Consider the following 23,064-nt stretch of genomic DNA (forward strand, 5'->3'; position numbering starts at 1 on the left):
GCTCAGGCAGGAAAATCTATCAGACTCTAATAATGTCTAATTAACCAGCAAAAAGCTGGAAGTGGAGCCGTGGCTCAAGTGGTAGAACACCAGTTTTGAGTAAAAATAGCTAAGGAATAGCACTAAGATCCTAAATTCAAGTCCCAGAACCAGACAGAAGGAGAAAGGGGGAGGGAAGAAAGAGGAGAAAGGGGAGGGGGGGAAGTATAGAAGAAAATTTACTGTTCTTTATACTTCATTCTAATTAAAAAAAAAAAAAAAAGACGGAAGCCAGAACATGGCTTCTATGAGTCTTTGTAGAATTGTGTTCTAAACTTTGCTTTGCAACTAAGCCTTTTTCTAGCAAAGATTCCTAATTCACAGTTATGAAATAACTTTACATGTAGAAACATTGTGTAGACAACAAAGGTGCACAGTGTATTAAATATGTACTACCATCTTGCCTTACTATTTCATGGGCATGATACAAAAATTAATTTTGGTTCCTACCAATTTGCTACAAACAGGATTATCTCTCTCTAGCATGCCTTAATGATTTCATTAGTTATTTAAATTTAACTTGACACACAGTCAACAGGCATATCTATTCCAACACCAAAGCCAGCAATGTATCAGTGAGAAACATTTGTAGAAGTCCCATTAAAACCAAGAGTTAGAGACTGGCACCAAGGCACATGCCTGAATTCCTAGCTACTCAGGAGGCTGAAATCTGAGGATCGTGGTTTTAAGCCAGCCTGGGCAGGAAAGTACATGAGATTCTTTTCTCCAATTAAGCACCAAAAATGCCAGAAATATAGCTGTAGCTTAAATGGTAGAACAATAGCTTCGAGTAAAACAAAAACAAAAACAAAAATACCCCAAAAACTCAGGAAAAGGCCCCAGGCCCAGAGTTTAAGCCCCAGGATCATCACAAAAAATATATATATATTCTTTTCCTCCCGCATGCCACTGAAGACTCTGATGTCGCCATGGGTCGCCGCTCCGCCAGGTGTTACCGGTATTGTAAGAACAAGCTGTACCCAAAGTCTCGCTTTTGTTGAGGTGTCCCTGATGCCAAGATCCACATCTTTGACCTGGGGCGGAAGAAGGCAAAAGTGGACGAGTTCCCACTTTGTGGGCATATGGTGTCAGATGCATATGAGCAGCTCTCCTCTGAAGCCCTGGAGGGTGCTCGTATTTGTCCCAACAAGTGTATGGTAAAAAGTTGTGGCAAAATGGCTTTCATATTCGAGTGTGACTGCATCCTTTCCACGTCATTCGCATCAACAAGATGTTGTCCTGAACCGGGGCTGACAGGTGCAGATGCAGGGTGCCTTTGGGAAACGCCAGGGCGGTAATCATGTCCATCCGCACCAAGCTGCAGAATAAAGAACATGTGATGGAGGCCTTACGCAGGACCAAGTTCAAGTTCCCTGGTCGTCAGAATATCCGCCTCTCCAAGAAGTGAGGCTTTACCAAGTTCAATGCGGATGAGTTTGAAGACATGGTAGCTGAGAAGCGCCTTATCCCTGATAGCTGTGGAGTCAAATACATCCCGAATCGTGGTCCTCTGGATAAGTGGTGAGCACTGCACTCCTGAAGGCCTCCACCCACTGAGCTCTATCACTCACCCCCCCTTTAATCATGTTCCCCAATAAAACTTGCATTATGTCTAAAAAACTTTTTTTTAAATCAAGAGTTAGGAAAAAACATCAATGGCAGTATTCCATATGATTTTGTAGATTACAGCCATCACAGCCAAAAAGGAGAATCAGAAATATAAAAAGTAGAAATGAAAGAGGCAAAATTGTAATTCTAATAAATAGTATTGAAGTATTCCTGAAAAACTTAAAACAACTGAAAAACTACTACAGATAAGACTATTGTATAAATTACCGGAGTATTAAATCAGTATTATATAGAAATGACCAATGAACTCCAGTTGCAAAAGCAACAAAATTTTTATTAAAAAAAAAACATAAGAAATTCACATAATCTGTTAAAAAATTTAAACTATAACCATAGTCCCAAAAGAACCTGGAACAAATGGAAAGACATGAGTATGTTCCTGTATAGAAGATTCTCTAGCACAGGGGTTGCTTTGATTAAGAAGAAATGTGATTTTATTTTAACCAATTGATTGAAAATCTTTTTTTTGTTGTTGTTGTTGGTCATGGGAGCTGAATTCTGGGCCTGGGCGCTGTCCCTCAGCTCTTTAGCTCAAGGCTAGCACTTGAGCCACAGTGCCACTTTCAGCTTTTTTTCTGCTTATGTGGTGCTGAGGAATCGAACCCAGGGCCTTGTGCAAATGAGGCAAGCGCTCTACCACTGAGCCACCTTCCAGCCCATGATTAAAAAATCTGTTTTTAAAAGAAACAAGCAGTTAAGTGATGGTGGCTCACATCTGTAACCTGAGCTAATCAGAAGGCTAAAATCTGAAGATCGTGATTTTAAGCCACATAGATAAAGTCTCTGAGGCTATTATCTCCAAATAAGAACCAAAAAAGTCAGAATTGGAGCTATGGCTCAAGTGGTAGAGTGGTAGCCTTAAGTAAAAAGTCTCAGAGACAGCACCCAGGCTCCAAGTTTAAGCCCAGTATTCTCTCATTCTCTCTCTCTCTCTCTCTCTCTCTCTCTCTCTCTCTCTCTCTCTCTCTCACACACACACACACACACACACACACACACAAAAGTGGAAAAAATGTGCTAATCATGCCATAGGCTAATGGTTATTTTCATATCTAGAGAAAGCTTTTAAAAATCACTAAGAAAAAAAACCATTAGACTTGATATAAAAACATGAAAAATGCTTAATCTTATTCACAAAACCAGAAATGAATAGAAGATCATGTTAGCAAGAATCTAAAAGTTTGATTAGACAGTATGCTCTCAAACTTGGCTTTAACTTGGCAATATGATACTATCTCATAGAGTTAACAATGTAACCCAACAGGTTTTCTTCTGGGACTTTATCCCAGACTTTATTTACTCATGTATAAAATGGTGTGTAATAGGTGCTGTAAATAGATTACTCATTACAGCATTGTTTGTAATATCAAAACATTTCATCAGTATAGGATGTACAGAATGTACAAGATACTCTTTATATGATACAAGATCATCTTCATGAGCTAATATTGTTCATAAAAGTAAGGCATGGTATGATTAGTATGCTAACTTTTAAAAATGCATGCTAACTTTAAAAATATCAGGAAAATGATGTAAATTGATTTTGTATGTATAAATTATCTCCAGAAAGACACACAAACATTCTTCACAGAAAAAAAGGAGCAATAAAATAACTGGTGTAGGGCTGGGAAGGTGGCTCAGTGGTAGAGTGCTTGCCTTGCATGCCTGAGGCCCAGCGTTCAATTCCTCAGCACCACATAAACAGAAAAAGCCAGAAGTGGTGCTGTGGCTCAAGTGGTAGAGCTCTAGCCTTGAGCTGAAGAGCTGAAGGACAGCACCCAGGCCCAGTTCAGGTTCCAAGACTGACAAAAAAAGAAAAAAGAAAAAAATAATTGGTGTATATTGTTAGAGAAGAGCTTTTATCTCTTTATATTTTATCATCCGCTACATAATCATTTCTAAATAAAGTAAAATTGTATAATGTTATCCTTTTCTCACTTAGTCACTTGTGCTTACTATCAAAATGACAAAATAATCCTGAGGTTACAACCTCAATTACAATTTGTCTGTAGAGCAAACTACCGATTTAGCTAGCACTAGCTCATCAGAGGCAATGCAGTGGGAATGTCCTGGAGAACAGCCAGTGGAACCACAGAAGATAGGATGGAAATCACAGACAAGACATTACCTCCCGTTTTGGAGGGCTAACATATGCCTTTAGGTTTTAGATACCTAGCTTGTTTATTTTTAAAAGTTGTTAGAACTAAATCCATGTCCTACTGTAATGGAGCATAGCATAGTTCTTATTTTCTCACAACTTTCTCTATTATACTCAGTTGAATTGCTTTTTGTCATTGAATTTCCTCTGATTTCATAATGTCCATTTATTTTTCTTTGTGGTGCCGAGGATTGAACCCAGGGCCTCCTCCATGCTAGTCAAATGCTGTACCACTGAGCTATATCTCCAGCTCTCTTAATCTTCCTTCCCCTCCTCATCCTTCTTTCCCTCCTCCCCTTTTCCTTTATGCTACTGGAGTTTTAAGTCAAAGCCAGAGTACTCTCCCTTTACTTTTTTGCTCAAGGCTCGGCTGGCTTCACATAGCTATCCTCAGATAACTCAGCCTCCTGAGTAGTTAATATTACAGGTGTGAGCCACTAGCACCTAGCCTGTTATTCTACTTTTAATCATGAAAAGGACTCCCTTTCAGAGCCAAGTAAGGTGCTGCATGCCTTTAATCCCAGTTACTCTGGAGATAGATACTAGGAGAGCTGTAGCTAATAGCCAGCCTGAGCAGAAAAAAAAAATTAGCAACAAAAAAAGCTGGGCAAGTTAGTAGTAATCTGTAATCCTAGCTATGTGGAAGGCATAGGTAGGCAGCAGAACTTTGGGCAAAGTTTCTGGTTGTAACACTTTGCCTGAAAGGAAAAATGGCTCATACCCTGATTCATGAGCTGTTGCCAGTGGTTTTGCTGGATGGACATAAAATAGGATGGAACATAATTACAAAACTGGAGAAGAGATATGTGAATAGCTTCAAATAGACAAAGGATGTGAAGATATTTGTGTCCCATGTAAATTCTCACCAAAAGGTGATCTCAGAAAAGGAGGACTTTAATTACCAAGTAAACATTATGGTCAGCTTTGTGGGTAGCAGTCAACCTCTTTTCATAGCCATTCCCATCACTTTCCACTGATTCATGAACAAAATGGCCATGAGAGTAGGGATGGAAGTTAAACATGGGCTCAGCACCATGATCTTCCATTTACCAAGTTTGACTTGGCTACAGCAGCTGCTGAATGGCCAGTGTGCCAGCAGCAGAGATGAATCCTGAGATGGTGACATGGCACCATCATCAGCCAGGGGAATGTGGTGATGACCACAGTCCATCTTTGTATCTTTGTGCTTACCGGAACAACACCTGTCTGAGTAACAGAGTTGCCTTTTCTGAAAATAAGAATTCTACCAAAACAACCTGTGGACTTAGAAAATGCCTTATGCAGTGTCATTTCCACACAGCTTTGCTGCCTTTTTTCTTCTTTCCTTTCCTTCCTTCCTTTTTTTTCTTTTTTTTTTTTGTTGGTCATGGGAGCTGAATTCTGGGTCTGGGCACTGTCCCTCAGCTCTTCAGCTCAAGGCTAGTGCCCTACCCCTTTAGCCATAGCACCCCTTCTGGCTTTTTTCTGCTTATGTGGTGGTGAGGAATCAAACCCAGGGCCTCATGCATGAGAGGCAAATACTCTACCACTGAGCCAACTTCCCAGCCCGTTCCTTTCTTTTTGTGCAAGTGCCTGGGTACTTATTTTCCCTTATTTTCATTGCTGAAAGCTGGCACTATAACCTGAGCCACTGATCCACTTCTGTATTTTTGCTGATTGGTGATAAGAGCCTCATGGACTTTCCTGCTTACATTGTATTCAAACTTTGAGCCTCAGATCTCAATCTCCTGAGTAGCCATGGTGCTCAGCATCTTTGCTTTTTAAATTTAATTTTTAATGCCAGTTTTAAGATGTACAATGCACATACCAAAGCATTTACTTATTTAAAAAAAAAGCACCTTTAATACCAAAGTTGTATTCTGAACTGTGTGGGTACAACCAAGAAGAGTTACGTCACAGAGAATTTCAATTAACATGGTTGAATGAGTAACATAACCAGTATTAGCTCACGCATAAGCTTAAAGGTCTACTTCACATGGTAACTATTAAAATGTCAATGGTAGTTTCCAAAATGGCATAGAAAATGGCCAAAGGAATTTAACCACCTTCCAGATCACTGTGTGTCCAAACCTATACTTAACCGCATAACTGGCATGAACTACTGTATGTAGATAGCTACATGTTTTTACATTTGTAAAAGGACATTGTTTCTATAATAAAAATCTGTGGTTATGAAATGGCAGTGCTTTAGTGGTCCCATAACAGCAGCTGAAATCATTTTTGGTGGTTAAAACTTGAGTTGATCCAGGCACTGGTGGTTCATGCCTATAATCCTAGCTATTCAGGAGGCTGAGATCTGAGGATCACAGCTCAAAGACAGCCTGATCAGGAAACTCTGTGAGACTCTTATCTCCAAGTAACCACTAGAAAACTAAAAGTGACACTGTGGCTCAAAGTGGTAGAGAACTAGCCTTGAGCAAAAAGGGCCACGCCCTGAGTTCAAGTCCCACAACCAACAAAAAAAAAAATGGGTTGAAGCTAGGCACTAATGGCTCATGCCTCTAATGTTAAGCTACTCAGGAGTTTGAAACCTGAGGATCATGGTTTGCATGTAGCCCAGGCAGAAAAGCCCACCCCCAATTAACCACCAAAAAGCTGGAAGTAGAGGTATAGCTCAAGTGGTAGAGCATTAGCCTTGAGGAGAAAAAAGGAAACCATGGAGCCTGTGTTTCTTAGGATCTAGCTTACTTCACTTAATATGATTTTTTTTCAAGTCTTCTTTCCATTTCTTTACAAGTGGGGCAGTGTCATTCTTTCTGATAGAAGCACAGAATTCCAGTGTGTGTGTGTGTGTGTGTGTGTGTGTGTGTGTGTGTGTGTGTGTGTGTGTGTGTGTGTGTGTGTGTGTGTGTGTGTGTGTGTGTGACATTTTCTTGGTCCATTCATCTACTGAGGGGCATCTAAATTGGTTCTGTATCAGCTATGGTAAAAATGCTGCAATGAACAGGGTTGTGTGGGTAGCTTTAGTGTGGCCTTGTTTGTGGTCTTTTGAATAAATGCCCAGGTGTGAGATTGCTGGGTCATAGGGGAGCTCTATGTTTATTTAGTCTTTTGAGGAACCTCCATACTACTTTCCAGAGTGGTTGAACCAGTTTACATTACCACCACAGTGTAGTAGCACTTTTGGCCACATCTCCTCCAGCACCTGCTATTATTTGTTTTCTTGATAGTGGCCATTCTAACTGGGGTGAGGTGGAATCTCAATGTGATTTTCATTTTTTTCCCTTTCTTTCTTTCTTTCTTTCTTTCTTTCTTTCTTTCTTTCTTTCTTTCTTTCTTTCTTTCTTTCTTTCCTTTCTTTCTTTCTTTCCTTTCTTCCTTCCTTCCTCCCTCCCTCCCTCCCTCCCTCCTTCTTTCCTTCCTTCCTTGCTTTCTTGCTTGCTTTTTTTTTTTCTCTCTTTTTGTTAGTCGTGGGACTTGAACTCTGGGCTTGGGTGCTGGCCTTGAGCTCTTCAGCTCAAGGCTAGCCTCCAGCACTTGAGCCACAGCACCACTTCTGGCTTTTTCTGTTTATGTGGTGCTGAGGAATTGAACTGAGGGCCTCATGCATATGAGGCAAGCACTGTACCTAAGGGTCACCTTCCTAACCTGATTTGCATTTATTTTTATGGCCAGAGATTTTGAACATTTTTTCATGCATCTATTGGCTATTCTTATTTCCTCTTCAGAGAAGGCTCTTTTTAATACTTTAGTCCATTTATTAAAGGGGTGTTTGTTTCTTTAAGGATTTTTTATTGGGTGGTTTAATTTTTTGAGCTTTAGGTATATTTTTGATATGAGGCCCTTTTCTGTTGTATAGCTAGTGAAGATCTTCTCCCAATTTGTGGGTTTTCTATTTATCTTGCTAGCTATGTCCTTTGCCATGCAGAAGCTCTGCAGTTTAATGCAATCCCATTTATCCAGCCTTTCTTTGATTTGTTGTGTTTCTAGATCTTTATTTAGGAAATTTTGATGTGTGCCAAAGAGCCCTAGTGTATCTCCTATCCCTTCCTGTAATATTTTCAGGTTATCTGCTCGTACCTTCAGGTCTCTGATCCATTTGGAGTTGATTCTGGTACAGGGTGATATATAAGGATCTAACTTCAGTTTACTAGCCAATTCTGCCAGCACCATTTGTTGAAGAGGCTGCCTTCCTTCCTTCTGATTGATTGATAATTTTGGCTCCCTTATCAAAGATAAGGTGGCTATAGGTATGTAGGATTATATCTGGGTCTTCAATTCTATTCCATTGGTCCTCAGGTCTGTTCATGTGCCACTAACAAGCTGTTTTTATAATTACAACTTTATAATAGAGCTTGAAGTTTGTATTGATATTCCTTCAGCACTGTTTTTCCTGCTAAGGATTATTTTTGCTATTCAGAGTCTTCTATTATTGCATATTAATTTTTGGATTGCTTCTTCTATTTCATAAAGAATGTTGTTGGGATATTACATCAAATTTTTATAGAGCTTTGGGCAGTATTGCCATTTTTATGACGCTCTTTACAATCCAGGAGCATGGGAGGTTTTTCCATTTCCTATTTTTAAAATTTAATTTTCTCCTCCTCCTCCTCCTCCTCCTCCTCCTCCTCCTCCTCCTCCTCCTCCTCCTCCTCCTCCTCCTCCTCCTCCTCCTCCTCCTCCTCCTCCTCTTCCTTCTTCTTCTCCTTTTTCCTTCTTTCTTCTGGTGATATTGGGGTTTGAATTCTGTACCTGCTAGATAGGCACTCTGCTCCACGAGTCACACTTTTTTTTTCTATTTGTCTTATTTGTTTATTTCTCTGTCTTTGGGAGGACAAGGAGGGCATAGAAATGTAAGGACAAAGGGTGAACAAATGCAGCAGTGGTCCTCACTAGACACTATGCTGAAAATGAACTATACAACTTGCGGATGAGATGGGAGGGAAAAATTGGGAGAGAGTGAGGAAAGGGGTGACGTGGTCCAAAAAGAAATGTACTCTATAACTGCAACCCCTCCATACATCACCTTTATAATAACAATAAAAATAAAAATTTTAAATAAAATAAAAGCTAAACAAAATTGAATTTAAAAATTAGAACTTAATTTTCACATTAGAAGTTCACGAGAAACAGTGTTGAAACAAAAATGATATTTGGTAGAGGATGAGCCACACTAATGTTTTTAGGGGAATTAATTCTTGCATTTATACACCAGTTAGCCTGGGTCAGAGCTTCCTACTTTATGATTCCTGCCTAAATGGGGTCTCATGAACTTTTGCCTTATCTGTCCTTGAAGTGTGATCTTTCCAATCTCTGCCTCCCAAATATCTAGGATTACATGGATAAGCCACAACACCCAGTTAGATTTTGTGTGTGTGTGTGTGTGTGTGTGTGTGTGTGAGAGAGAGAGAGAGAGAGAGAGAGAGAGAGAGAGAGAGAGAGAGAGAGAGAGAGAGAGAAAGATACTGAACTCAGGGCTATATGTTTGCTAGGTAGGCCATCTACCACTTGAGCCATGCACTAACTCAATTTTCTTCTTTTAAGAAGAGGAGATTTGGAAAAACAAAATAATCAGGAATGTTTGCACATAACAGATCATATGAGGACAACAAGAAAATGTGGTTACATGAAAGATAAGAAGAAAGGCTTAGAAGAAAGCAAGCCGAAGAATATCTTTAAAATGAATAATTACAAGGGCTGGGAAGGTGGCTCAGTGGTAGAGTGCTTGCCTTGCATGCCTGAGGCCCTGAGTTCGATTCCTCAGCACCACATAAGCAAAAAGAAAAAAGCCGGAAGTGGCCCTGTGGCTCAAGTGGTAGAGTGCTAGCCTTGAGCTGAAGAACTGAGGGACAGTGCCCAGGCCCAGAGTTCAGGCCCCACGACCGGACCCAAAAAAAAAAAAAAAAAAAAGAATAATTACAAATATACAAGATGCTTGATTTGTTCACATAAATAACTTCTAAAAATTATATAGGTAATTGGTAGGACATGATGTTTCACTGTGATATTTCATATTATTTTCATTAAAAAAAAATAAATGTGATGGCAGACGTGGAGGTCCACCACTTAACGCCTCTGCAAAACTCAAGTACAATTGACCCTGTCTGCCCATGGGTTCTGCATCTATGAATTTGACTGACTATGGATAGAATCTATTCAGGAGAAAAAGATGCACCGATGCTGAATATGTGCAAACTTTTCTCATTTTCTCTCAACAAAAAGGTACAATTGTTTATGTAGTATTTACATCGTGATATGTATCAAGTAATTTAAAGTATATGGGAGAAAAGATATGTGTATATGTGTGCATATATGACAAATACTACATCATTCTGCATAAGCTAAGGAAAAGAAAGAGGAAGTGTTAGGTAGATAGGGATAGAAAATTGTATACATACATGTAGCAAACAATTTGTGACCAACGATGTCACTTCTTGTTCTTATACTACCTTTGGCTCTTGCTCAAAATGGTGCTTCTTCCTAGAATTTCCTAAGTTCCAGTTCAAAGATCCTGTTTGTAGTGATGTAACGTTTTGGAAATAATGAGCATGACCAGTTCAACCCAAAATGGCTCATTTGTGAAATAATAATATTAGATAACATGAAATAATACATATTTGTTTTTGCTATCTTCAATGTTCTTAAAACCTTATATATTCTAGGTGATGAAAAAAAGCAAAAACTATTTTTTGCAGTTTTGCATCTTTCTCATTAGGAAAATAAGGAATTGGTTTAAATTTGAAGTCACATTACATTTGGTTAAGTTTGGTAGTTTTTCCTACATTCTTCTCTAGAGAAACTATTAATTAGATTTTAATTAATTTAACAATTTACTACTAGTTTCTCTTTTCATTGTCTATTTTGCATAGTCACTGATAATATGCTTTTGTAAAATGTACATGCTGTGTGGTGTCTCTCTCACACTGTCCTACTAATTTATTAAAAATGAAATTTTCATACTATTCAAAATATTCAGGTAAGTAATCTTGGGAAAATTCTAAAAAGTCACTCTCTCATTCACTGCAGATAGAAATTGTCCATTATAATTCTTCTTGTTAGGAAAGTCTACAGATTTACATAGTTTCACAACTGAAAATTTAAACTCTGAAAAGAAAAATATCCACTAAATACATAAAGCTATACATAAATTTATCCAGTAAATAATCCCATCTCCTATGCTTTAACTGCATCCAAAACTAATCCCACCCTTTGTGCAACATATCTGAAAATAGGGTCTTTCATTTCAATTCTATGTTAGTCTGGGGCCCAGGAACATCTCTAAGAGGATAAAAAGCAATCACCAAGAAAACCATTACAGAAATTTTATGCATCTTTCAGGTACTTTACAGCTGATGACAACTGAAGACCTGTAAGACATACTCACTGTTGTGACCCAGAGGTTTGCTTGTCAGGAAGTGATAACATTAAATATAGAAAAACCTTGGACTTAGACTGAGTGTTTTTTAAAGCCATTTAAAAACATTCCAAAAAACCCAACCAAATGAAATCAGAATAAAAACCAGATCATAAATAAAGAAGTACCTGTCTGATACAGAACAAATTCATAATTGTTTATTGAAGACATCATTCTGATGTAGATAACAGAAGTGGAGTCAACTCTAATTTTTCTATTTTCTCATAGATACTATTAAAAAAGATTTCACATGTGTAGATCTGGAAAAGCAAGTACATTTTCCTTGTTATAGTTATTCTTCCTGATACAGACAAGTTACAATGTGATTGCAATGCAATTGTATAGCTTCCTATAAATAATTACTTTTTTCCTTGTTTTAATAACAGTAGAGAAGAACCCAGTTTCTTTTACATCTGATTTTAATATTTTTAAGAATGAAGTATTAAATTGTGACAAAAAAGTTGCCTTTGTTTTTCTTTAGTTGAGAGTTCATTATGAAAACTTGTAACATTTAATGATAAGAGAGTAAAATGACCCCCAAATTATCTGGTCTTTAATGGCTTCATTTTAACAATTGGAAACCAAATAAAGGGCATCTACTTAACACCCCTGGATATAAATGTGAATGAAATAGAAACATGTCATTAGTATTTATCAATGTAAACAAAATTGGTTTATCTGCCAACATTATTATGGTATGTAACTATGTTGCTTATCCTAGTGATAAGTAAGTTACCAACAGATATTTTTATTTTATGTTTTCCAATGTTCTCATATGAAGCAACATCTATATCAGAACCTTAGAGGAGGAAAGAAAAGGAATTGGGATAGGCTATCAAGGTTGTACACATCCTAAATGGTGTGATTACAGGGCATGATGGCTATTGAATAGATCCATTAGTCGTAATTGAAGCTGTCAGGAGCCAGTTAAATGGCTGTCTCTGAGGAGGTCACCTTTCACATATGAGCTGGTCTATGCCTTGCATTAGACTTGTCAGGAGGTTGATTCCTGACTTATCTGGACCCTAAAAGCATAGCTTACAAAAAGGAATAGTAAAGCTTAAAAGTAGCAGTGTTCTCAACAGGAATAAAATACATAGCATAAAGACTGCTAATCACAAGACATAAGGAGTAGTTATTACAAGGCAGATTTTGTTATCTGTCCTTTTTTTCAGCCAGCACATTGACATATTTCTAGATGGCATCCAGCTCTGGCTTGATCTTTAGGTATTGCATTAAAAAATGATTCCCAGCCAATGGGAAGCTCTGTAGGAAACTGGAAAATGGAAGAAAAGAAGAATTTTTATTTCTTAACAATTAGATATTACATTATTTAGTTTCTTCCTTTCATGGGTCTTTTGCTCCAACAAGGACCATACCTGGGCTGAACCGTTGTGACCTGAAGGGTACAAAACTTAGAAGAGGGGCTGGGAAGGTGGCTCAGTGGTAGAGCGCTTGCCTTGCATGCATGAGGCCCTGAGTTCGATTCCTCAGCACCACATAAGCAAAAAGAAAAAAGCTGGAAGTGGCGTTGTGGCTCAAGTGGTAGCACGCTAGCCTTGAGCTGAAGAGCTGAGGGATAGCACCCAGGCCCAGAGTTCAGGCCCCACAACTGGACCCCCCCCCCCCCCGCAAAAAAAAACAACTTAGAAGAGGCATTACTTGGTATTGTTTCTTCAAAATTTCCTCTTATACCCACTTGTATCATTTCCTAGGGTAAGAAGCAGGATAAGATGGGGGTGGGGACAGAACCATAGTTAGGGAAGCAGCAAGAGAATGGATTGCTTCTCTTGTGCACAACCTCAAAAAATGCAAAAGCAAGCACCGGAGACTTTTTTTCATGTAAGACCCTTTCTTATAGTATTAAAAAAAATACTGGGTACCTGTGATCAGGCCTGTAATCCTATCCATTAGGGAGGTTGAGAATGAGGGGATTGTGGTTCCAGGCTAGCTTGGGTTGGTGATGTGGGAGGTGGTATAGAATCTAAACCCTAGGTGTAGGGCCTAAGCCAAAGCAATTGAATCTTTGTAGGTATGGTCCTTGGGATTAAAGTAGTGCTTATAATGAAGAAGACATAGTTACTCCTCCCTAGTAGCTATGTTCCCAGCAAAGGCCATTCTGCTTGAATGTGGCTAGATGCAGTTGTACAGTGGAATATTGGGTCCTGGCAAACCAGGAGGGGCTATCTAGATCAATAACAGAAAAGCCCACAGATAATTTTGAAATTGCACACCTGGTCTGGAGTTGATGTCTCTCCCACCTGACTTTTGCCTTTCTGATTAGTGACCTGTCTTTTTGTGTATAATCAGCTTGTATAATACCCATGGTCTCCCCTCCTCAGTATCCGAATTTCTTTCTGGCATTAGCCTGGTTTGGGTCACAAATAAACTTTTTTTTTTTTTTTTTTTTTTTTGGGTTCGGTCGTGGGGCCTGAACTCTGGGCCTGGGCGCTGTCCCTCAGCTCTTCAGCTCAAGGCTAGCGCTCTACCACTTGAGCCACAGTGCCACTTCTGGCTTTTTTTTTCTTTTTGCTTATGTGGTGCTGAGGAATCGAACCCAGGGCCTCGAGCATGCAAGGCAAGCGCTCTACCACTGAGCCACCTTCCCAGCCCCACAAATAAACTTTTTTATCTTCTCTAAAAAGTGGTCATGGTCTTTGCTGGTCTGTGCTGCAATAACAATGAGACTTTGAATTGGTTCTCATGAGAAGGTTGTTGTAAAAGACTTAGCCTGATTTCCAACTTCTTGTCAGGCTTCTTGCCTTGCCACTTGATTTCTCCCTCTCTTCCATATTCCCACCATGATGTCATCTACTATGATATGATATAGCCAAAAGAGCTCTCACCAGAGGCTGATTCAATGGGGCCACCTGATCTTGGACTTTCAACCTGAGCTAAGCAAGCCTTCTGTCTTGTTGAAGTACCTAGTATCAAGTGTTTTTATTATAGTAACAGAAAATAAACAAATACTATAGGAATCTGATATTGCCTAACTTAAAATTAAACAATTTACTTTTTAATTAATACTTTTTGTAATTTTGAGGATTGAATGTATATACTAAAACAAATGCTTTCCACTGAGTACAACCCCAGCCCCAATACTGTTTCCTTATTTTTTAAAAAATGGATTAATTCCAGTTTATAGAGATATATGGCCACATCATTCCTACTGCCTCAGCTCACTTTAGATCAAAACATCTGGAATATGAGTTAGACCATCCCAGACAATTCAAGGTTCAAACGGACTCCAGACATAAATAGACCCAGAAGGGAGCTAGTAAAGCCAACTTGCTAGATAAGAATTTACTATGAATCCCACAGAATTCTGTAGAAGAGTAAATGTTTGTGATTTCAAGCCACTGATTTCAATAGTTGTTACGCAACAAAAGCTGTTAACAGGACATCAAAAGAGAGAGTTAATCTTTGTCCATCCACTGTACTGTAATAGGCTGGCTATACTGTATGAACTTAATTATGCAGGTGAGGGATGATGAACTTTATTCTTTGTCTCGGAAGCTCTGAAGATAAAGGAACATGGGGGAAGGTCCAGGAATGTTAATTCCTTAGTGAGGCATTAGAAGATAATGGTCAAAGAGGTAACAGTGCATACATGTGCTGGAGATGGAATTTTGTGGTACAGGGCAGGTGAACTATGAATGGCTATCTGTATCTCTGTAAGAACTTTTGTGGAGCAACTGAAACTAGATAGTCACATCTGAAATTTTTAATAAGATGGCTTTCTGGTATGTGTTCACAGTGGAGCTCTGTGATTCAATACTGAATTTCTTCTCCCAGTTTTGTGCCTGCTGTTGAATGTGTGGGCGTGTTCAGCTATCCCAGCATGCTTGGGCCTGAGTTCAAGGCTTTGTGTCTCAATGCTGTGGGTGACCTGACCTTCCCTTACAATCAGGATTCATACTACAGTGCCTTTTTTTTTTTTTTTTTGGTTAGCATATTCTTACAGTTCTGCTAATGATTTGGGAGTAGACACATTTTTCTTACTCTCTTTCTTTCTTCTTTTTTTGTTGTTAAAGTCAATAGGCCCTTCTCTACTGACTTCAAAAAATGTACTTATCTAAAGGATCTTATACAATAGAGAACTAACAGCTTAACTACTTCAGGGGAAATAATACAAGGCATTTCATAGAGAATACTGGCTGCCAGCCTACATCTTTAAGATGGTGATTTGTCTTGAATGTTTAAAAAGCAAGGAGTTTATTTGCATATGTAATCTATGACTATCCAGCAAAACCCCCTCAGTTTTGAAGTATGTTTTAGTCTTTCATGAATGAACTTTCATTTAAGCAGGATCCTCTGGTATGAAGTCTAAATTATCTTCCGCAGATTACATGTAAAAATTTGACCTCCCCCACCCCTTCCCTGGCTCCCTGCTAAATTCCATGAGGTTCACTCACTGCTCTTTCTTTGCAGTTCCCCCTAGATTAATGGCAGTGAGTCACTTGTATAGGGCTCCCTGCCTCCGAATCAAGTGTAGGTGTGCCCTAGTCAAGCTGTTTCCTAGATCTTATGTTAATCAGAATTTAACTTAAAACTGTAGCTACATTTGTTCAGGCCCTAGGATTTGCTTCCAGTTTGAAAGGAAAGCAAGACAGTTAGCTAATAAGATTAATTAAGCAGGTGGGAACTTTTTCTCCCTAGCTAACAAAAATGGTCTATAATATGTTTTGATGCTGGGCCTTGTGCATCATTGAGTTATATTTCTAGTTCTTCACTTTAATTCCCCCCCAACCCTCCATAGTGGGCCTTAAATTTGGGTCATGGGTGTTGTTTCTTAGCTGCTTTTCTGCTCAAGGCTGGTGCTTTACCAGTTGAGCCAAACCTCCACTTCTGGCTTTTTTGCTGCTTAATTGGAGATAAGAGTCTCATTGACTTTCTTGCCCAGGGCAGACTTTGAATCTTGATCTCCAGAGTAGCTAGGATTAGTGCCAGTAAGCATTGAGCCCACCTTTGTGGTCCTCAGCTCCACCCAGACCTGAGCTCCTCCCAGCCCAGGAGTTCCCAACCTACAGCTGGCCACTCCCTCTCTCCACCCAGACCCACCAGAGCTCCTACCCCACTTCCTACCCCAAGACCCTCCTGCTACCTGGATGGTGAAGGGTGCCAAGTGCTCCCTCTGGGGGAAATATGGCTCCTCTAATAAACCTTACAATAATCTTTCTCATGTGCCTGCTGGCCTCCTCGTGGTCCCGTGGGATGGATGTGACGGATCCTTCAATGCCTGGCTTTTAATTTGCTTTTAAATTTATAAATAATAAAAAGTATTTAGCCCACTATATAAAATAGGTTTTGAAGGATTGAGTCCTGCCTTATTCCCCAGGGCAAAGCAAAGCACCAGGTGTGTGTTTGTATGCAGGTAGGTCATTCCAACCTTTGCCCCTTCACCCAGCATTCCACTGTGGGCCTGGCCAAGGACATCACTTCTTGATCCCAAGGAGACCATAGCCCATTTTTTATTCTCTGCTTCCTTGTTAAGCCCTATATAAGCCTACCACAAAATCCAGTCCCTTGCACAACTTCCAACCCCCCGGGAAGGTCTGTGCCCCTCCCTGTTCCTCAATAAACAGTCCTGGCCTATTGAGGATCCAGTTCAGCCTATTCCTTTTCTGTTCTCCTCCATTTTCCCAACAAGTTTGAGGGTGAGAAGTCAGGAACCCAGGGTTTTAGTTGAAAGGATATCTATTAGCCATCTGACCTTAAGGTTTGTCTTTAAAGAGAAATTTTAATTCTCTCTCTGTGAATTCTCAGGATTAGATTAGTGAAACACAATAAATTTGAGCGCTAACAGATTATAAAATCCTTAATTTTTTTTTATTTTTATTGCACAGAACAATCTGACCATTTAAAAACTCGGTTGGTATAATTCAATGGTAGAACACTTGCTTAGCATGTTTAAGGTTCTCCGTTCAAACCCCAGCACTAGAAAAAAAAAGCTTACTTCAGTGTGAGTTCAGCCTGTAGTGCAACAGAATCTTTCAAAAAAAAAAAAAGTATAATTACAGGAAAACATTTTTTAAAAGAATTGAGTAAATTAATTTTTATGAAAACCCTGCACATTTTTCCGTTTCTGTCTCTTGTCAGTATAAACTGTCATACACTAGCAGCTTCTGTGACTCTAGTTCTAAAAGTCTGTACCACTTAGTCTTGTCTAAATAAATGTGATACTTTCTGAGTGGGTCTCCAATATGAATTGGTTTCTTAAGGCTCTGAATTCATTCATTCTGGTATCACTCATGCTTAGCATAGTGCCTAGTATAGCAATAAATCAACTAAATTAAAAGGTAAAATGATTCCTACTGAACTGCAGCTCCTGTGTGGAAGGAGCAGGAATGAGCCTTGTTCTTCTAGCCTTGTCCAAAGTCTGCAGCAATCATTCAAGTCAATATTAGGTTGTAGGTTTAGTGGTCTAAATTCTAATTCTTCGGTCTCTAAAACTGAGTAAAGAGAAAGATGTCTGCTATGGTCTGCATGTTTATATCCTTTTCCCTTTCTATCTCATTCATATATTGAAAACTAACTTCCAAGAGGTGGAGTGAAGGCTGGGGATGTTGCTCAGAGGTAGACAGCTTGCTTAGCATGCTTGAAAGGCCTTTGATTTCATTCCCCTGGTAGTTTCTCCTTATAAAATAAGATTTGACTGGCACTGGTGGCTTACACCTGTGATCTTGGCACTTGGGAATCTGAGGTAGAATTGTGTATTAAGGGCAATCTGGGTTACAGAGCAAGATCTCAGCTCTGGAAATATAGCTCAGTTGCAGAGGGCATACTTAGCATGTATGAAGCCCTAAGTTGGATTCTCAGCACCACAGGGCGGGGGAATTAAAAAAAATGATACTTGGGAGTAAATTTTTCTCTTTAATAATGTGAGGTCACACAGAGGGTCGATTTAGACTGTCAGATGCAAAATCTGCTGGCTTTTTGTCTCAACTTTCCAAACCTGTAAAACTGTGGGCAATATATTTATTCTTTATCATATTACCCAATCTAAGGGGCTGTGTTTGGACTAAGTGCCAAAAGTAGACTCTCTGTCATTCTTTCATTGGGCTTTTCTCTATATGATCCTAAACCCAGGTTTTCTACAAAACCAGAACATTTATTTATTGAGAGGAGGGTGTCTAGATATTCAAACTGTGGCTTTGCTATTAGCTGCGTGATACTGGTCAAGCTGCCTTACATTCTGTGCTTCAAGTTCTTTGTTGTAAAATATGAGTAATAACTGTAGTTGAAAAGTAGGTTTGTGAATGAATGATACTCTTAAAATAGTTCTGTTCACAGTGATATGTACAATTATAATTTGACTAATCAGGGAATAAAAAATAGTCTAAAATATCAAATTCCATAAGCTCAAAAGGCAATCATAATCATAAAACTCTTTTCACCCAAAGGATGAGAAATTGAATATAAATACAGGTTCAAAATTAGATAAATTTTAACAGAATGAACACATTGTAGGTTATTGGGGGAACTAGAAGTGGCCTATGGTATATAATTACTTTTCTGAAGTTGAATACCAGAAATGAAGTCCTTTCTCCAAGTGAGAAGAATTTCTTATTAAGACATTCAAATGACCTTAGAAACTTAGAAAAATAACAGTACCAATGATGTACCATAGAACTAATGAATTAGAAACTCCAGAGATGGTACCCAGGCATATGCATTTTTTAAAAAAAGGTTTCCATTCTGCTTCTAAGCCTATAGGCTCAGAAACATCTGGGTAAGTCAGGTTCACTAGAGCAACTTGTCTTAACTGTAAATAACTTCCATTCCTATTATCCACTTTTTTCTCCTTTTTAAACCCTCCCCCCACACCTCTTTTAGCTTTTGCTTCTTTGTGCCAGATGTCTGCTGCAGGTTTTCATGTAGGAGTACCCATTGCCCCTTACAGAAGAAAATTGCATGCTTATTAAGGAAACGTTCTGTAAGTATTAGACAATAATAACAATCATAGGAAAATAACTTGGGCCAGGGCACACCAGATTAAATCAGAAATATCTGAGCCTTTCTGTACAAGTGGATGCATAGCATAGCTGCAATGTTGTGTGTTGGCTAAGTAAGGCAAGTAAGCTTCCTGCTTTACATTTCCGAAAGGCTTAACATTATTGATACTTCTTTTCTTTTAATAAAATCTGCTGTACATTGCCTATATCGCCTAAAGCTGCATAGGGCCGGCTCCTAACAAGATCGCCTGGGCACGCTGCATCTCTTGGTATAGTCCTTCAGCCTGCTCTCCCTGAGGGTTGCTTCTCACGCTCACCCCTCCACCAGCTACCCTGCACCGCTTCAACTACAGGGCCATCACATCTCCACCCAGCCGCGCTACCAGGCCTTAGCGCAGGTTAGCGCAGGCGCACTAGCGGAGATGGGCGGACCAGAGCCAGAGGAGGCGGGGGCAGGCTCTCGAGGTATGGTGCCTATTGGCTGTCCCCTGAAGTCCCCGCCCCCAATGTTGGAGGCGGCGGGGCGGGCCACGTCAGGGAGCGGATGCCGCGCTGAGCTTGTGGCAGAAGGGAGGTAAGCCACGCGGGGACTTGGGCTGCTCTCTCTCAGCTGCCTGGTGTTCCGGCTGTGGAGCCGCGGGGTCGCGGCCGCCGGTGGCGCGGGTTAGCTGGCGCTGAGGGCGACTGAGGCTCTGGGGCAGTGCTGTGAGACCCGGAGGTGGAGCATGTGGCGGCCGGGCCGCGTCGCGGTGTGGGGCCGCCGGGAGGGGCAGGACCTGCCTTCTCCCTGGTCCTGGCCTGGGCGGACCTGCCAGAAGGTCAAGGCCTTCTGCGGTTGGCGAGCTCGGAGCTGCCCGGGGCAGAGCTGGCTGCGGCAGCCCCCAGTGGCGTCCGGATTCGGGAACCTGGTGGCGCGATCCTTGCTTTCTTACCCCAGGTTGCCGTCGTCCCTCCTTTCCTGGGTGGGTTCCCCGGTTGGGGAATCCGCCCCAGGAATTCGGGTCGCCTTCGGCCTGGCCTGGGCCACTGTTCGCTTCCCCCGGCCACTGTTACCTCCCGCGACGGGACGCACAGGCAGATTGTGTCCATCGTAATTAATGCAAAGGCTTCTGAGTCAGCGGAGCCTGTTTGCAGACCTCCTGGGTGTTTTTTGGCTCAGTTCTTGGCAGGACTTTCCTGAAGAAAAAAAAAAGTCTGTCTGTCTGCCTGCCTGTCTGTCTGCCTGCCTATCTATCTGTCTGTCTGTCTGTCTGTCTGTCTGTCTGTCTGTCTGTCTGTCTGTCTGTCTGTCTGATCTATGGTTTGAAATGCCCGCACTGTTGCACCTACTCTCCAAGAGTTAACGTCGGTTGTGGTGTCTCCTGCTCCCTCACTTCTGTTCCTGAATTGGGAGGTTTTGAAATCAGTGAAGTCATCCTGTCAAATATGAACTTATTCACTCATTTATTGCAAACTTTTTTTTTTTGATGATTTCCTTGATGGTCAGGGTCTTTGCCAGATGCTAAAATCAGCATTTGCTTTTCTCCCATTTCCCCATCCCCCAGTCTAATCTGTCTGTTTTAGTTGTCTGAATTTTGCCAAGATTTGACATGGAATTTGTGTTGGTGGTTCAATTTCAATAAGTGGTTATATCCCAGAGTTTTTTCTGGGACCTCATTCAGTTTTCCTGGCTTTCACTCTCTAGTAATCCTTAAAAGACCGTGGTCTTAAGAGCTAACCCTACTAATACTATAAGTTCCCCATCTGTAGGTGAGGAAATGCAATTAGAAGTATTGTGTGATTTTGAGATGTTAAAGGGGAGAGAATGAGCATAGAACATAATTACCGCACTGAAGTACCTATTGGGAACTATCTTAAAAGCACAGTATGTATTTTATGATTATATGTTTGGCTATTCCAGTGAATACTGGATCTGTCCACATTCACTTTTTGACTAGCAAGCAGGTGCATAGTTATAATTGTGATTGCCACTTTCTGCAAAGAAAGCACTGTGACTTATTTTGAAATATAATGATCATGAGTTTTAAAAAATATTACATGTAGAGATATGGCACAGAAACAATAAGACAGTTTTCAAAGCATTCATGACTTGCCTGGGTAGGTTACTGGTGTCTAAAACCTCTCTTGATTATTGTGTGGTTAATGTTACTGTTATGTGGCTGTCAGTCCCGTTGTTTATTTTAACATTGATCACTCTTAACATTTACTGGATTTGAGATTTAACAGTTTTCCATGTGGAAATGGAAAATTTCCATTGCTAATGGTACATACAAGTTGATCATTTCATTTTTTTCTAGGTATTTATTTTTAAAATAATTCTGAAGTAATATTCATAGCTCATAATACTTTTTGGAATTGTGCAGAACCCATTAGTTCAATTGTTTATATTACTGTTAGGGATTTGGAAAATGTGAAATGTGTTAGTGTGATACAGTTTAAAAAATTTTCAGATCCAGAGATATCTAGTATAATTAAATATAGTATAGTTGTGGAAGTATAAGATAAATCTATTAGTAGTAAGTTAGAAGGATGTTGTGTATTTTATCCCCATGAGAAAAAAACAGTATTTTCTAAGCTAATAGGACAAGGGTTATTTGTCAATATTTCCCTATTTAAAGGGAACAAGCAACAAAATTTTCAAGCAATATGGAAGATCTTATCTATTTTCAGAGTAGGTTGAAACATTTTTGCATATTAAGTGGCCCATATATTTTTTTCAAGTTTTTAAAATTTTTTAAATTTTATTGTCATGGTGATATACAGAGAGGTTACAGTTACATAAGTAAGGTAGTGAGTACATTTCTTGTCGAATATGTTATTCCCCTACCCCTGTGGCCCGTATACTTTTGGTCTCAAAATTTTTTAGTCTACTTCAAGTAACATTTGAAGTAATAAAATACTTTGTGACTTTTTTTTTGGGTCGGGTTGTGGGGCCTGAACTCTGGGCTTGGGCACTGTCCCTCAGTTCTTCAGCTCAAGGCTAGCACTCTACCACTTGAGCCACAGTGCCACTTCTGGCTTTTTTCTTTTTGCTTATGTGGTGCTGAGGAATCGAATCCAGGGCCTCATGCATGCAAGGCAAGCGCTCTACCACTGAGCCACCTTCCCAGCCCTTTGTGACTTTCTAATAGTTTGTTGATTTTATTTCATTTAATAGCTTTAGTTACTTTGATTATACAGATGCCCCATGATTTTTGACAAACGTATTATAAGTTACATGTTATTGAAAATACATTTAATACATCATTTTAACTATATAGGACACTGTAGAATATTGGCTGTTTGCTCATGTGATCAGATGACTGACTGAGAGCAGCTGCTTGTTGCTACTAGAGCCCAGTGAGCCAAGCTCAGGATATGAGCAAAATTCAAAGTTTGAAGTACAGTTTTGGTTAAATATATATTGATTTTGCTCCATTCTAAAGTTGAAAAGTCCTTAAACTGTTATAGATTGGGGACTGTGCATATTTTACATATTTTAACAGCTTTAACTTTAAATTTTCTATAGGGCTGGGTACTGTAGTATGTTCCTATAGTTCTAATTACATGGCTGAGACTGAGGCAAAAGGATCACTTGAGCTCAAGTGTTTGGTCACAGTCTGTCTGGACAAAATATGAAACCTTGGCTCTTAATCACAAAAACAAAAATAAAATCCTGTATAATTTTCCATTGTTCATGATTCATAACTTTCCCTCTCTCTCTCCCTCCCTCCAGCCTTCTTCTTTCCCTTCTTCCTTTTCTCCTTCTTCTTCCTTCTTTCTTTTTTTGAGACAAGATTTAACTATATAGCCCAGGCAAACCTTGAACTCAGTGTTCCTGCCTTAGTTTCCTCAATCCTGGGATTACAGTAATGTACCACAATGCCCAATTTACATTCCTAATATTTTTTTTAGAGAATTTCAGTAGAGTCAAGGATGGTAGATTTTGC

At 39.7% G+C, this 23,064-nt stretch overlaps 1 protein-coding gene and 1 pseudogene across 1 annotated transcript in view; both read left to right on the forward strand.

Moving 5' to 3' along the window:
- The first annotated feature begins 951 nt into the window (after positions 1-951).
- Positions 952-1,579, forward strand: LOC138815939 (large ribosomal subunit protein uL16-like; annotated as a pseudogene).
- Positions 1,580-19,656: 18,077 nt separating this feature from the next.
- Positions 19,657-23,064, forward strand: part of Focad (focadhesin) — a 279,696-nt gene continuing 276,288 nt past the window's right edge. The window contains exon 1 of the mRNA XM_070007985.1: positions 19,657-19,709. The gene's annotated coding sequence lies outside the window, so the exon portion shown is untranslated. The remainder of the gene's footprint in view (positions 19,710-23,064) is intronic.

This window comes from Dipodomys merriami, unplaced genomic scaffold, assembly GCF_024711535.1.
Source record: "Dipodomys merriami isolate MVZ:Mamm:240054 unplaced genomic scaffold, mDipMer1.0.p SCAF_11, whole genome shotgun sequence".
Lineage (NCBI taxonomy): Eukaryota > Metazoa > Chordata > Mammalia > Rodentia > Heteromyidae > Dipodomys > Dipodomys merriami.